Here is a 16,829-nt window from a genome sequence, read left to right as displayed (position 1 = left end):
ACCAGGCCAGATCTAAATTCATGAGACTCATTTCCAGCAGTTCAGTACTTCTTTCAAGACCCTAATGGTCCTCATTCATCTCTTCATGTAGACTTGGTTCCAAGTCTTTGCTCGCGGCTTTTAGTCGTCCTGATAGCCGCTAAATTATTGGCTGAAACAGTGCCTCTGTAATAAACCTCTGTCATTTAGCCTACGATCAGATTGTGAGTTATAGGGCGCGTGATAGCTAATAATGTGGGGGCGTTTTTCGTGGCTGATGCAGAGAAATAACCGCGATCTCAGACTTGAAATCAAGTCTACTCCTCATACAGAAATCACTTCCTAAACCACCGTGTTATTCTAGACCAAGGTCTGGTCCTTGGTTTACAGTCTTACGGTAATGGCTTCATAGCAGACCTCTTTACATCTGACCATGCAATGCATTTTGATCTCATTACAAAACCCTATCCACCATAACCTTGCACATATTATCCCATCCCAATACTGCTTCTTTAAATAGCTACTTGCATAAACCACGGAGGCATAAACCATCTGCATTGGGTGGAGGATTATTTTCCTCTATCCCTCACATCTCTCCATCTCTTTCAACGTTTAAAGAATATTTTTTCGGTAGTTAGACGCTGACCCTATATGCAGGTGTGATTGTTTAGTCAATCGACACCTTACAGAATGGATGATCCCACGGAAGATAATGCAGTCACGTAGTGTAGGCATCAATGATAGCTTCCCAACGATGGAGATCAAATTAAGATTTCTTATCATGTGTTTTCTTATGGAGATGTTTCAAACTTGTCATTGCAGGGTGCAACCAATTGAGAATGAAGTATAAACGAAGATGGTTTTTCGCCTTAAGATATCCAGACAAACAATGAATAATTTTTGAATTGAGGTTTAACTGTGCGTGTTTGTGTGTGGGTGGTCAAATCCAAGCAGTGAATGCTGACATGTATGAAAATTGGTTTATTATTATTTTTATTATTATTATTTATTCGGCCAGTGTCAAAAACAAATACATACAAGTAAAACAAAGGATAATAAGACTTCAAAAAGGTAACTTAAATACAGAGTAACTAGAGGAGCGGGATTAGACAAAAGGGTACAGGACAGGTAGGAAGAGGAAGGGACAACAATCCATTCTAAGACGGTCAGGATAAACAAAAGCGTACTACTACACTATGACTCAAAAGCCTGCTTATCCAATCCTCAAATAGAGTATAAATAAAAAAATCACTGTGATAAACACTTAGATACTATAAAATAAACAAATACAAATATATACTTTGAGTAAAACTAATAGAAAATTTGAAGCACTAGATAGAATAGTTTGACCACAGAGAGCAAGAAGCCTAGTTCATCTAATGCTAATGTGTACACTGTATGGATACCAATGACCACTAAGGCCCCTTTCACACGAGAGCACTTTAGCAAGGGTCCCTTGCTAAATTGTAGCATGGTTGTAACAACTTTACAAAATGCTCCTCTCTTGTGAAAGGACAGCAATTGTTTTTACCGTCCAAGTTCTCTGGCAAAATATTGTCAAACATTGCTACATTTTACAACCATGCTAAAAAAATAAGCAAGGGACCCCAGTTAAATTTCTGTCGTGTGAATAGCACTTTAGTTTATGGCAGTTTACACATTGGAAGATGGCACAGGTTCAGGTATTTGTGCGTTGCATGTATGTAATGTGCCTGCTCAGATAAAACATTATAATACATCCCTACACCTAGTTTCATTTCTAGTAGAGCTATTTATAATTCAAAATTGTGTCAAAAGAATTCTTTTTAAAAAGTTCAAATTCCTGCCAATTTCTGCAGATGTATCAAGTCAAGTGGCAGAAACCTTCAATGTTTTTTTCACTGTTTTCTTTTTTGGTTAAACCACAAGAATGTTTTGCATTCAAGTTGTTGTACAATGTAGTCAATTTTTCTTTGTCCGCCTCATATTGAAATATAACTTGCCAAGTCAGTTCCTATGTGGTTTATTACTTGGAGTATGAATTTAGTGAATAGGGATTTCGTATTAAACAAGTTGTTGTGGTTTTCAGCATTTATGGGTTTAAATTGCTTCCACAATGTTTGTACACCCTACACAGGGCTAAAAGACGACAATAACTAAAGAAAAAGTCCTCATAAACAAGTTGCTCAAACTGTCCTCACAGTATGCGACATTAGCTAAAAAGGGTCAAACAGCCTATAGTCCCAAACTCATTGTATCAAGGAGTATAAGTGGGTACACAATTGCGATTGTGATGCAACTTGGGTCTGCGCAAAATGTCACACTTTTGCTGTCACACTTTTGCTGTGTCAAACTCAAATGATTTTAACCACATTATTTCAGCATTTTAGTTTGGATTAACTTGCAGAAAATAAAATATGACAAAAGATGAAACTGTTACAAAGAAGGTGTCATTGTCACTCTATGGATGACGTAACAGACCTGCAAGAGTTTTGTGTACGTGAAGTACATACTGGTACACAGTGTACACCACAAACAACCACTCTTCAAATAGAGACCAATAGTAAGACCTTCAAGCTGCACTGAGTGATGCTAAGTACTTGGATAAAAACTCTAATTACCAAGAAACATCAGCAATTGCAAAACTTTATTACAAAGCGTCACAAACATGTATCAGCTCTCCCATCTCCGCCACCAACATCCTACCCAATAAACATAAACAACCTCAACGCTCCTCCAACTCAATGCTCAACAATCCTACAACTCAAGGCTCAACAATCCTACAATTCAAGGCTCAACAATCCTACAACTCAAGTCTCAACAATCCTACAACTCAAGGCTCAACAATCCTACAACTCAAGGCTCAACAATCCTACAACTCAAGGCTCAACAACCCAGCAACTCAATGCTCAACAATCCTACAACTCAAGTCTCAACAATCCTACAACTCAAGGCTCAACATTCCTACAACTCAAGGCTCAACAATCCTACAACTCAAGGCTCAACAACCCAGCAACTCAATGCTCAACAATCCTACAACTCAAGGCTCAACAATCCTACAACTCAAGGCTCAACAATCCTACAACTCAAGGCTCAACAATCCTACAACTCAAGGCTCAACAATCCTACAACTCAAGGCTCAACAATCCTACAACTCAAGGCTCAACAACCCAGCAACTCAATGCTCAACAATCCTACAACTCAAGGCTCAACAATCCTACAACTCAAGGCTCAACAATCCTACAACTCAAGGCTCAACAATCCTACAACTCAAGGCTCAACAATCCTACAACCATCTCCAAGACCCCACCCACCCAACTCAGGGCTAGAGTTCAATATTGATATGGACACTGTGTACCTCCGAATGAGGCAACCTCTCCCAGGCTTTACAGGAAGTTGTACTTCCATGGGCAGGAAGCCTCCTGACAGAAACAGGATGGAGCGGTTGCTCTGTGTAAACGATCAAAGGTTGCGATTGTCTCAGCTTGACCTAATGTCCAAAGGCTATGTACTCTTACTTTCAGATGTTAACAGTATTTGGAGTACAGATAAAAGCGGTGCAAATTGTACTATAGATGATCTTACTGTAATGGTAAAAGTGAATAGAGTAAAAGGGGGTCTGAAAAAAAAAGAGTGATCTGACAGTGGCAAGGGGTGATGGTGTAGGTTAAAGGATGGGGAAAGACTCTGGTCCAAAAAGAGCTGCTCACACCTACGCACATACAAAGTACTTATTTTTGCCAACATCTGCTGGTTAGCCTGGTTTCTACTGCAAATATCTGAAGATGAAGTTAGCCAAGGGAACTTGCAGGATGTGTTGTTTGTTGAATCAAGCGCAGCTGTGTGTGAAATAAACTTTCACACTGGACATGTGACAACATAAAATATGGGGAGATTACTGAAGTTTGCAAAATGTTGAGGCATCTTTACCTTTTTTCTTTTCTGCCATGTGAACACCAAATAGAGCACATTTAACAAAGATGTTTGGATTTAACAAAGATCAGTGTTCAAACTTTAGAGCAACTCAACACACCTTTTCCCAATGGTGGCTTTAGACAAAAAGAGGATTTATTTTACCTAAAATGTTACATATAACATTTATGCAGACACTCCAAGTTTTAACTTCTTGTTTTGTTTAGTCAATATTTGTTAGGGGGTTTAAGTATCACAATAGCTAATGAAACAAGGATATTGTCAGAATGTTTTGCATAGCAGGAACTTCTGAGGGTTCCAGTAAACCAAAGACTACAAGCTTGAAAGCTGTAAGGAATTAACCAAACTGAAACGTACAAAAATATACATGCAGTACAAATGCACTATTTCTCGTACAGAACTTAAATTTCATGCAAACACCCCCTCCCCCAACACACACGTTTGTCTATCCAGTAAATAGAGAACTTGTCTTTGTTCTTCCACTGTTTGTACTTGAGAGAAGTCCCCATTGGTTTGGTACATGAAAGGGAAGCAGGGACGTCCCCACTCTGTTAGAGCTGGATCCCTTTTGTTTAAGTCCTTGGTTTGAATGGGCAGACATCCCAAGCAAACACCCAGTGTATAAACTCCTGCATTTAAGGATCTACCATTGCCCACCCATGTGGACACCTTGTGCCGGGACTCTGGCCCGAGACGATAGGAGCTGCGCACAACAATGGAGGACCAACATGTTCGGAGGGCCATCATCCGATGCTCGCCATCGACAGAATGAATGAATTGTACCTCTTTCTTTGTAATTTTTGACAACAGCTTCCAAAACCCACTTTCCAACTGCTGACCTTTACCCAACCAGGTACATGTTTTAGTTCCTACCTGGTTTGAATGAGTCTACACCTACCCACATTACGCCCCCACCCATGTATGCTGCATATGCATACAGTAAGAACCGCTTGGAGCACTTGACATTCATACGTGGTATGAATTCTCCATATACAGAACCCGAGACCATTCAGCAAATAAATCAGGATGGGGAGGGGGGGGGGGGAAGAATTGCAAACAAGACACACACAAACAAAGAATATGAGAAAGACAAATACCACATCATTGCTGATTCTGAACATTGAGTTCTCGATGAGCAGCACTACATGTATCTCAAGATATTTGGCCCTACATTTGTGTTCCTAGTTAAAGGGCTCCATCTCAAGATTGAAGTCCTATTGGCATGCCAGAATATCAAGTGTAACAGTTTCTTATTTAGCAGGGGTTTTTTGAATTATGTGAGCCAATTATGTAGCACCTTTCATGTTGGAGGGTTTACAAGGTGCTGCAGCGCATTCAGCAGCCACTGCGAGAATCACTGGGCAAAACTCTTTCTCTTAGGAATAAGCGTAACTAGGTTCATTTTACATGCATTGCACAACACACGGGAACAGCAGAGCTTGAATCAAGTGCACTAAACCACTCAGCCACGACAAACAGCAGCTCACAAAATGTATGTTAAGGCTTTAAACAAATATAAATAAATACTCATATCCCATTTTATAGACATATCTGTCAAGTGTCACGAATGTAACCAAGCCTTGATTATTCCAAGCAACCAAAGGAGAAAGCAATCTCCGGAGACGACCAGCAAGTCCTACAGCCATGACGGTAATAACAATAATGGCAAACTCTACAGTTCTTATTACACCTGCTGGAGTGATTAAGCTGATGAGCTTGAGCTTCGAGTCAACTCCTTCAATGGAGACTCGTCCTTTGCTTAAGGCACCTAATGAAAATATGCAAACTCTAATATGGAGACTGTAGGGAACATGGTGGGGATCTAAAAGGGCTGATACAAACTGCAGCCATTACGAAAACGATAACGATCACAACGCAAAGAAAACGCATACTATTGGTTGAATTGCTCCACGCAGAATCTGCCCACGCTCATTCAACCAAGGGAATGCGTTCTGTTTGCGTCGTGATCATTATCATTTTCGTTATCCGGGCCTGTGTGACTGGGCCTTAACTCTACTCTTCTTGATACTTGGCTTCAACTCATTTAGAGATAGTCATTACATGGTGTTACCGCAAACCTTTCCATATCGTATTTCCACTATGCAAAGACTCAAATCCAACTCTACTCTGTTGATATTTGGCTTCAATGTCTACTTTGTAGATGGATATCCCTAACTCAGACCTGGAGGACTGTAGAAATATTCTGACAGATAGAGCTTTGTCGATCAATGATTGCAATGAGCACAAAATCAATACATGTTTAATGACAAGAATAATTACCAGAAATGTCTGTTCAATCAAATAGACAGTTTGCTTTTCTTTAATTGAAGGGCATGAAGGGTTGGGATGTAAATGCATACATGTACTACTCTATAATGGAAGCCAAATCAAAACAGTGATTTTCTTGGACATGCGACCTTTAAGACTATCGTGCCAGTGCTCAACCAACTAAGCTATCCAGCCCTATGTTTGGGGTCTCCCTATTATGCCAATATCTTTGCTCAGGAGTCAGAAGCCAAACAACCTGTAACTGCCATGTAGCCAGGAATTACACTCAATTTATGATACAACCTGGGAAGCAGCTACAGTGTGGATGCATTACTATCTTATTTGCAACGTCTTCCCGCCATCCTTTCTACTTAATACAACAAACCAAAATTCCTCTATAGACCCATTGCATATGACGTCACACTCTCAAAAAGGAGGCAGATCATTGGACAATAGCTGTTCTCTGTGCGTACAAACGCGCGTGTGAACTCAGCGTACCTGTAGCATTTCACGTTATGCAAGGGGGAGCTATTGACACAATATAGAACGTGTCTTCGAACAATGCGCATAATTTTGGGTGGCAACTCTCTTTTGTGCATGTTTGTATAAGATTTTGATACCCAAAATGATACCCGGGATAGGCACATGTGAGTACGCTGTGCATATTGCATGGGGTCTATACATAACACGGTAATGTTTTTACAAGTCAATGTGTATCAATACAGACTATTCCTATTAGCATGTATATTGCTTTTGTAGTCGCAGCTATTACACTTAATATAACTTGTAGTGTGACAGTCAACCAGGTTTAGGGGTACTTGCCCTAAACCATGTCCTAAGATTACAGATTATATAAATACATCCACAGGTGGCGTTTGCAATATTGGAAATTGTGTTTATGAGCTCATGTAAGGAACAACTGTTTCATTGCTAGTCAGCTAGTGCTGATAACAAGGCTGAGACAACAGCAAGGGTGCGTCGAGACAAAATACTGAGCTGGATAACACTTGATTGCAATTTAAAGACACTGGACACTATTGGTAATTGTCAAAGATCAGTCTTCTCACTTGGTGTATCTCAACATGTGCATAAAATAACAAACCTGTGAAAATTTGAGCTCAATTGGTCGTCGAAGTTGCGAGATATTAATAAAAGAAAAAACACACTTGTCACACGAAGTTGTGTGCTTTCAGATGCTTGATTTCGAGACCTCAAATTCTAAATCTGAGGTCTCGAAATCAAATTCGTAGAATATTACTTCATTCTCGAAAGCTACTTTACTTCATAGGGAGCCAAATCTCATGTTTTATACTACCAACAGCTCCACATTACTCATTACCAAGTAAGGTTTTATGCTTATAATTATTTTGAGTAATTACCAATAGTGTCCACTGCCTTTAACCCTTGCAAACTCCTGTCAAAAAGTTAAGCAAACTCTTGATACACAATGTCTACAAGCATATATTATAATGGAAATATTGGCTGCTATGAGGGCACAGTTAAAATTGTAGGCCCAATGTGATGTCAAAACCATGACTATGCCCAAAGCGAAGCTGAGGGCATAGCTATTTCCATGACTCCATTTCTGACCAATCAGATTAGAGTAGGTATATAAACATGAATACTGTACCTGCATGAAAACCATTTCAATATTCCATTAATTTCATTTTCATAATGAAGATTTTTTTAAAGGAATAGGAAAGGAAAACAAATTGGACAAATATTCATCCCGGGAAGGTCGTCAACTGCCAATAACCTACCTGCAAATTTGGGATTCCTTTCATCCGTGGACAGGAAACAGTGGTCAAAGGCAAATGTCTGGCAAAAGAAAGAAAAAAATGAAGATAAACAATGGAGACAGGAAATGTTTGACAAAGTCAAGGGACATACTTTCTATGGTCGGTCATCAGAGATTCCTAAGGGCTAGCCTAGAGGGATATGACTCCCTCTATCTAACCAAGCTGGCACCTGCTAATATTGATCACGTTCACATCATCTTATCATTGACTACAAATTAAAACAGTTTGTTATGCTAATTTGTCCCAAACAGTACATATTTGACTCTAAACATTACAAACACACATCAATACAAACAAGTTATTTCAAAATACAACATATTTGAACATAAACATTGCAAATACACATCCATACTAACAAGTTATTTGAAAATGCAACATATTTGACTCTAAACATTACAAATACACATTCATACAAACAAGTAATTTCAAAATGCAACAAGAAAAGAGAAGAATTTGCAAATTATACAATAAGAAGTTGTAAGAATGTTCAGCCGAGCAGCGTAGTGGCAACTACCCACTCATTGCATAGGTATCGCACATGTTTAGAATACAAACAAGTTTCTTTGAACACAGCTGCATGGTTCAGTAATAAGTTGTAGGTAGTCTCACTTCTTGTAAAACTAACCAGTTCACATTTTAAGTTGGATTTGAAATGTTTGCATGGTGGAAATGCGATATTGAAAGGTTTGCAGAAACACTATGTAATGATTATCTTTAAATGAGTTGGGGTGGTTCTGAAAAGAACCATTGGTTTCAACTTGACGTTGCGATCAGTATGCTCTGATCGTCTTTTTTTGTAGTAAGTCTTATATATATATATTTGTAAAGGGTTTTCATGCTAATTTGTTCGAAAAAATACATATTTGACCATAAACATTACAAATACACATCCATACAAACAAGTTATTTCAAAATGCAACAAAAAAGAGGAGAATTTAAAAATCATACAATAAGAATTTGTATGAATGTTCAGCATAAAAATATATATAACAAGAAATAGAAATATCTGTATCTGTTGATTATTATCTAGAGTAAAAAAAAATGGTGAATCTAAATGTTACTACATATGACAGCATGACAATCCTTGTCATACGTGTATGATTGCTGGAACATGCCTCATGTACAGAGTATCATCCATGTATAGACTGCCATGACACTCCAGAATTTAATATTGGAGTCCAATTGGATAAATATAGAACACTTGGCAGAGTCATTTCCAAATTTATCAGTTTGCAGATCCGTTTGTCCCAATGAGGCAAGGTCGGGTCACTGTGGACAAGGTTGATGTCTACATAGAGTCATCCACATTGTTTAGAAACATGTCATTTTTATTTATTGTTTTCATACGGTAGGGTGAATGAGTTTCTATTCTTTATTGTGAAAAGGATCTATTTATATAAACAAGTATTAAAGACACCGGACACTATTGGTTTGACCAAAGACCAGTCTTCTCACTTGGTGTATCTCAACATATTCACAAAATAACAAACCTGCGAAAATTTGAACTCAATTGGTCGTCGAAGTTGCGAGATAATAATGGAACATTTCAAGGGCACCAAAGCAATGACCAAAGGGGCATGGAGACAATTGCCTTCGTTGCCTCGGTGTAGTGTAAGGCCTGATTCACTAATGAATGACTTTTCCCTCTGTTGCCAGCTTTGAGTTTCCAATTGAGCAAGGGCTGATCAACCCTTGCTCAATCTTCAAACCCTTGCTTGCCAGCTTTGAGTTTCCAATTGAGCAAGGGCTGCTCAACCCTTGCTCAATCTTCAAACCCTTGCTTGCCAGCTTTGAGTTTCCAATTGAGCAAGGGCTGCTCAACCCTTGCTCAATCTTCAAACCCTTGCTTGCCAGCTTTGAGTTTCCAATTGAGCAAGGGCTGCTCAACCCTTGCTCAATCTTCAAACCCTTGCTTGCCAGCTTTGAGTTTCCAATTGAGCAAAGGCTGCTCAACCCTTGCTCAATCTTCAAACCCTTGCTTGCCAGCTTTGAGTTTCCAATTGAGCAATCAATCCTTGCTCAATCTTCAAACCCTTGCTTTGATTCCCACTGCTTTCTGCCTCTCTATTTTCACTTCATTCCACGTGACAGCTTCTGTAACACCACCAACCTCTTTATGTGTATTGTCATTTAGCCTTTAAGAAAGATGCTACTTGGCTCAAACATCGGGATTTTTTGTTGCGGTTTTCAACAGAAAATCCCTAAATGGGTGGTTGCCACTGATTAAAGATGAGAGATGAGGAATTTGAACAAGTGGACTGAGTCAACCATGCAAATAATCACATAGGAAGGAACGTCTTGGAACGTCTTTGCCTTTGCTGGGCTTTCCACCTGATGAGAGGAGGATTTGCATCCAGATGACTAGTAAAGAAGCCAGTCAAGTGATGGCAACTAAGTGAATTAAAAGAGTGCTCCAGTACAGTTCCCTTTCATGAGAGACATCTTAATAGATGTTAAATTTACATCGGGTGATAAAGAACAATCATTTTGGTTTTTACCCATACACCGATGTGTGTTAGCACTGTATACTCAGTATTTCCCCGAGTCCTGTGAACAAAATCACAGGCATATTACTCGGGTGGGATTCGAACCCAAGAGAGACATCATTATCCGAAACAGCTTTGTTTTGTGTGATACATGTAGATGATTTGACATTATAATGAATGATGAGGCATGGGACATTCATAGTATGACCAACCAGGTAAAATACTGTCAGAGGGGAATCTCACCAGTCATTATATAGGCACATCTTATTCAAGGGTGCTGATCAATGCTTATAAGCATGTGTAGATATAACACCACAAAATGAACAAATTCCATATTTTTGACATATGGAAGCTGGTATAACTATTGTTTGTTCCACAATATGTCTTAAACAATCCATGTTTAGTCCAAGATATACTGAAATACAGAATCAGTCTTTAAAAACACTAGACACTATTGATAATTGTCAAAGACCAGTCTTCTCACTTGGTGTATCTCAACATATGCATAAAATAACAAACCAGTGAAATTTTGAGCTCAATTGGTCGTCGAAGTTGCGAGAGAATAATGCAACGCCTTTGTTGCACATGTTGTGTGCTTTCAGATGCTTGATTTTAAGACGTCAAAATCAAATTCTGAGGTCTCGAAATCAAATTCAAATATTTAAGTGAGAAATTACTTCTTTCTAAAAAACTACATTACTTCAGAGGGAGCCGTTTCTCACAATGTTTTATACTATATCGATTACTCGTTACCAAGTAAGGTTTTATGCTAAAAATTATTTTGAGTAATTACCAATAGTGTCCAGTGCCTTTAATAGAATAATGACACCTGAGAAAGATAAAGTCAATCCAAATGCGTATTTCAAAAAGTGACACTTGAATAGTACATTCTGTTTAAATGGATGGTACACGTTTGGTAATTACTCAAAACAAATATTAACTAAAAAACTGACTTGGTAACAAGCATTTGAGAGCTGTTGATAGTTTAAAACATTGTGGGAAATGGCTCCCTCTGAAGTAGCATAGATTTTGATAAAGAGGTAATTTCTCACGTAAATAAAAAAGGACTTTTAGCCAGAAGTCTTTTATTCCTATCTGAAATCACACAAATTTGTCCAACAAGGTTGTTTTTTCTCTCATCATTTTCTTGCAACTTTGATGACCAATTGAGCCCAAATTTTCACAGGCTTGTTATTTTATGCTTATGTTGGAGTGAGAAGACTGGTCTTTGACAATTACCAAATGTGTACCTTCCCTTTAAATGTTTCTGGCCCACAATGAGCAAGTGCCCTTTAACCAGCCCCCAACACACACACACTGCTATTTCCTATCTGGATACACCGTCTTGTACAGTTTGGCAATGACCGCCAAGATGTGCTCATCCCACATTGCAGATCACGTTCGCCAAATTATCAATTCTGAAACAGCCTCCAGCAAAAATGGACAAAGAGAGAAAGCCGACATGGAAACTCGCCAAAGAAGGGAGGGAAAAAAAGACTCAATAAATTAATAGAAAACTAGAGGAATAAAGGCTGGAGGTTAAGGCTGCCTTTTAAGAATTGGAAGGAAAATGACAGAATAAATAATGGTGAATGAGTTTGATAGATGAGGGATTTTGTTGTAAAGAGCCAAGACGTATCTTGGATGTAGAAGACTATCAGACACTGGTGCAGTAGAGGTGAAATGTAAGAAGAAACCCCAGGGATGACAAGCTTAATCTCTGGGATCTGAGCGTCTATGGGACGCTCCTTAGGGTCAATGTTCTCATAATATCAATTTGTTTATGTTGAGTAAACAATGTAAAGTTAACGATGATTACTCAACTTGGTCTATAAAATAATGCATTCAAATTCTAGTAGAAATTGGTAGCCAATCCAAGATAAAACATTATGACTGCTTGTTCAAGTTCAGTGATTCGGTCATAGGATGGTCTATTACATAGTACGTGTAAAGTACATCATTACACACCCAAAATAATCTATTAAATGTTGTATTTCATGAAGTACATTTAAACTGCAAAGTAATCCCAATGTGGTTGGCACACAGTTCTGTAACTATTTCCCTATATAAAATCCAGTTGCTATTTAACAATCACCATTATTAGCACATATTAGCATTCAGTGTTAAAATATGTTTAGTTTAGTTATCCTCTTGAAAGCAAACTTGAATGTGGTTTTGATAGGTCGAATTATAGCAGCAAGAGGTGTGATGTAAACCTATATCTTACGGTCCATGTTACACCCTGCGTATTGCACTCTTCTAACTCTGCTTATTGAGCTATTTTAGCTGTAGCCTACCATGGGACGCAGAAGCACTTGTAGGGTAAATATCATTCCATGCAGATTAACTCTTTTAAAGACACTTGACACCTTTGGTAATTGTCAAGCCCAGTCTTCTCACTTGGTCTCAACATAATGCACAAAATAACAAACCTGTGAAAATTTGAGCTCAATTGCTTTGGTCGTCGAAGTTGCGAGATAATAATTGGAGAAAAAACACCCTTGTTACACGAAGTTGTGTGCTTTCAGATGCTTGATTTCAAGACTTCACGTGTGAAGTCTCGATATCAATTCAAATATTTTACTGAGAAATTACTTCTTTCTCAAAAAGCTAACTTCAGAGGGAGACGTTTCTCTCAATGTTTTATACTATCAACAGCTCTCCACTACTCCTTACCAAGTCAGTTTTTATGCTGACAATTATTTTGAGTAAACACCAATAGTGTCCAGTGCCTTTAACTGGCATTTAGGCTTCCTTGTATGAAGTCACCAAAAGGTACATTCTCTATGACAAGTACATAACCTACATGTACCAGTACAGCGTATAACGACTCAAAATCAGAGCACTAAAGCTCAGTTAATACTTCCTGCAAATACGAATGCCATACAAATGTTGATGTCACAAACTCGCAACAAATACTTTGCAGGGGTTGGACTGTGCTCAACTCTCTTGCGAATATCACAGCGAAAACAGAGTTGTTACCTCAAATTTACGTCATGCATCAAATTCGCATCACCTTCATTCGCAGGAACTATGAACCGGGCTTAAGGCAACTATTTTCACACAAAAAACTGAGCCTCCTATTATAGACTCAATGGGTGGGTTCTGCCTTGGAAGACAATTTGCAAACCCCTCGACACTTTTTATCTCCCCCCGATGGAAATTAGGAGAAAGTGAGCCACGGAAAAGAGATTACTTGCTGCAGGGAAAGAGATTACTTGCTGGAGGGAAAGGCCAGTTGATGTGGGTGGGACGGCCAAACATTAGGTTAACATTGGACAAGGATGCATTGAGTACAGCCTTCTGCTCTACAATTGGATTTGCTCAATATAATTTGTAAATATGAAATTACCAAATTGGCTTTCAGCTTAATTTTTATTTCAATAAAAAATTCCAAGTAGGTGAAGTGCATCTTCATTATATTTATTTTTATTATTAGTTAATTTATTTATGTATTTATTTATTCGTCGGAAGCATCACAGGAAAAAGAACATCAGGATTTATTAGCAAAACTGGTTTTGAAAAAAAACATACATTGACAAAAAATTGATAAAATCCTTGTCGAAGCTGGAATTGTGGATTTCTAGTTTGTTCTACGTGATGGTGGTCCGAACGTCTTTTCTTAAAATAATAAACCTGTGAAAATTTGAACTCAATTGGTTGTCAAAGTGGCGAGAGAATAATGGAAGAAAAAACACCATTGTGGCACAAGTGCTTTCAGATGCTTGATTTTAGACCTCAAAATCTAATTCTGACGTCTCGAATTCAATTTAGTTATTTCACTTTTAGTGAGAAATGACTTCTTTCCATAATATAATTTAAAAGAATACACAAAAAAACAAAAAACGATACTTCAGAGGGAGCCCAGCCCTGATACTTCACGACGGCAACGGCTTTCTGTCGTTGCCCCTACCGATTGCCGCAATGCCCTTCAAAAACCCAATTTTTCACGGCAATGATTGCCGTGCCCTTTTCTCATCATTGCCGCCGTGCCCTTCCTCCCGAAAACAAATTATATTCAACGTTGTCAAAGTTCACGCAAATTTCACGCAACGAAATAGACGCACGTAAGGCACAACAGCAGATTTCAGGCCCGTTAGTCGTTGTTCTTTGCGTGCGACAAAAAAATACTCGAAACATCGAACGCTAGAGGGCGTTTCGGAACAAAGCGATAGCGTGAGATTAAATGCCCTCTAGTGGTAAAATTGCGTGAACCAACGCTAAACTCCTTGAGACAAAGACTCGACGTGTCTTTGCAGGGATAGTGGTTTTCCCCATGCTTGGTACATGTGATGTACCATCATGTACAGCATAGGCGTCGCACACCGCATGCATTTATTCTGTCAACATCGTGTCACAATGGAGCAGTTACGTGGAAATTTTAGCGTCTCTACGAAAAACTACACAACGTGCATGACCAATAGTAGGATTACGTATGAACACATTTTTTTTATTGTGTATTGTAAGTAGTTGTTCTTTATTTTGTTGAATTAGATGAATGCTTTCTTTTTTCATTGGGTAACAGTTAGAAAATGGAAAAATTGGAAGAACTATTTTTTACAGGCAACTCGGAGGTTTTTTTTCAAACTGCCGTCGTGCCCTTCGCAACTTTTTATGATTGCCGTGATGCCCCTGCCAAATTTTTGAAAATTGCCTTGGTGCCCTAAATTTTTACAAAAAGTCAAGGCAAAACTGCCGTGCCCCTGAAAAGCCGAAGTATCAGGGCTGGGAGCCATTTCAATGTTCTATACAATCAACAGCTCTCCATTGCTCGTTACCAAGTAGGTTGTTATGCTAACAATTATTTTGAGTAATAACCAATAGTGTCCACTGCCTTTAAGAGGGAGAGCATATATCCCTGCATTTGGTGTATTGCAATAGTTTTTACATCATGTTTTCAAAAGAGTAGTCTTTACATTTGAGGGAGGGAGGGAGGGAGGAAGTGCTTCAGAGTAACTTTGATATTCCTCATCCCCTTTTATGATAATCAAATGTGTACTATTCAATTCAATTCATGTAATTATGCAAATATTGAATTTATGAGAATAAACTATAACTGCTACTGCTTCCCATACATATGCATAATTAGGTCCCGAGGACAAATTTACGACAACAAAAACAAACAATTACACAAAACAATTTTTCAATTTGATTGATGTTCAAGGTTTCAACCTTATTCAGAGTGTTCTAGTTTATTAAAGATAATTTAAAACAATTCTTAAAAGAGTTGAAATAACACGTATAGTCGGTGTGGAAGACTGCTGTGCTAAAACACAATGACTTTACAACCATTAAACGCATTGCAGTAAATGCGTGTATTGCGTTATCATCTTCCAGTACGCGCTAATCCACCAATCAGATGCTTCAATTGGAGTGTGATATAAAAAGCTATAACCTATTCCCAGTTTTTATATTGCACTCTGCGTGAGTGTCAATGCGACATGTTTCGCATACAGTCAGTGCAAAAAATTACATTCCAAAACTTTGCGCGTGCAAAATCAAAAACAAAAACACAGCCTAACCTCATAGATTTAATGAGGCTGGAAGATAAATTAATACAGCCGAGTTGGATATGGGACACAGAAGCGCTATATTTTGTTGTATTCCACTCGCGCTTTTGTGATAAATTACACAGGATAATATACATAGTAAGTAGGATTTCAAAGTGCAAACGCATGCATACACACCAAGAGATGCCCTATGGCTTGTGACAGTATACAGTATCATAAATCATTTGAGTTAAACCCACCTTTGATGATTTCCTATATTCCAGAGAAGAGGATCACGGCACATGCAAAGAGAAGAAAAATCAACAACAATATTTAGCAATCAATGTCAACATATTGGGATGAAATAATAATATAATATTGGATGGCTTTATTGCACGAGCTATGACAATATTGCACGAGTCAAATTCAATTTTATTATGTTTTTTTTCTATTTCAATGCAAGTGAAAATCTTGAATGAGCCATACTGTGGGCAATTTCACTGTGCGTTTTTATATATAACTCTTTGCTGTGCGTTATGCAGTAAAAGTGCGCATTTTAGGCGACGCGGCGTTAATACACGTAAACCTAACTTACCCAACATGGTGAGCATTGCATCAGTCGCGGCGTGTGACGCGCGTGCAAGTGTTAAAATGCCCGGATGGAGCAATATTGAAGCAATATTGCTCCATCTGGGAACTTTTACTGACACAATATTGCTGTAATTCGGGTACTTTTTACAAAAGCGTTCAATACGCTGATATATTTTTGCCTCTGGAAGCCTGATATAAATAATAATACATAATAGTGTTGATGAGTTGACCAAATCAGATTGTATTAAAAAGGCTCAGAATCTACTAAAAATTTAAAACATTTTCTGTATTCTATGAAAATTTAA

General features: G+C 38.3%; 1 protein-coding gene across 5 annotated transcripts in view; it reads right to left on the bottom strand.

Annotated features, from left to right (window-relative positions):
• LOC117300689 (kinesin-like protein KIF13A) overlaps nt 1–16,202 on the bottom strand; it is an 87,048-nt gene extending 70,846 nt beyond the window's left edge. For all 5 annotated transcript variants that reach the window (XM_033784420.1, XM_033784421.1, XM_033784422.1 and 2 more), the window contains exons 1-2: nt 16,194–16,202; nt 7,920–7,977 (exon numbers count right to left, since the gene is read on the bottom strand). The gene's annotated coding sequence lies outside the window, so the exon portion shown is untranslated. The remainder of the gene's footprint in view (nt 1–7,919; nt 7,978–16,193) is intronic.
• Between the last annotated feature and the right edge of the window lie 627 nt (nt 16,203–16,829).

The sequence above is a fragment of the Asterias rubens genome, chromosome 16 (genome assembly GCF_902459465.1).
Source record: "Asterias rubens chromosome 16, eAstRub1.3, whole genome shotgun sequence".
In the NCBI taxonomy this organism is placed as follows: Eukaryota; Metazoa; Echinodermata; class Asteroidea; order Forcipulatida; family Asteriidae; genus Asterias; species Asterias rubens.
This window is presented reverse-complemented; position numbering and strand designations above follow the sequence as displayed.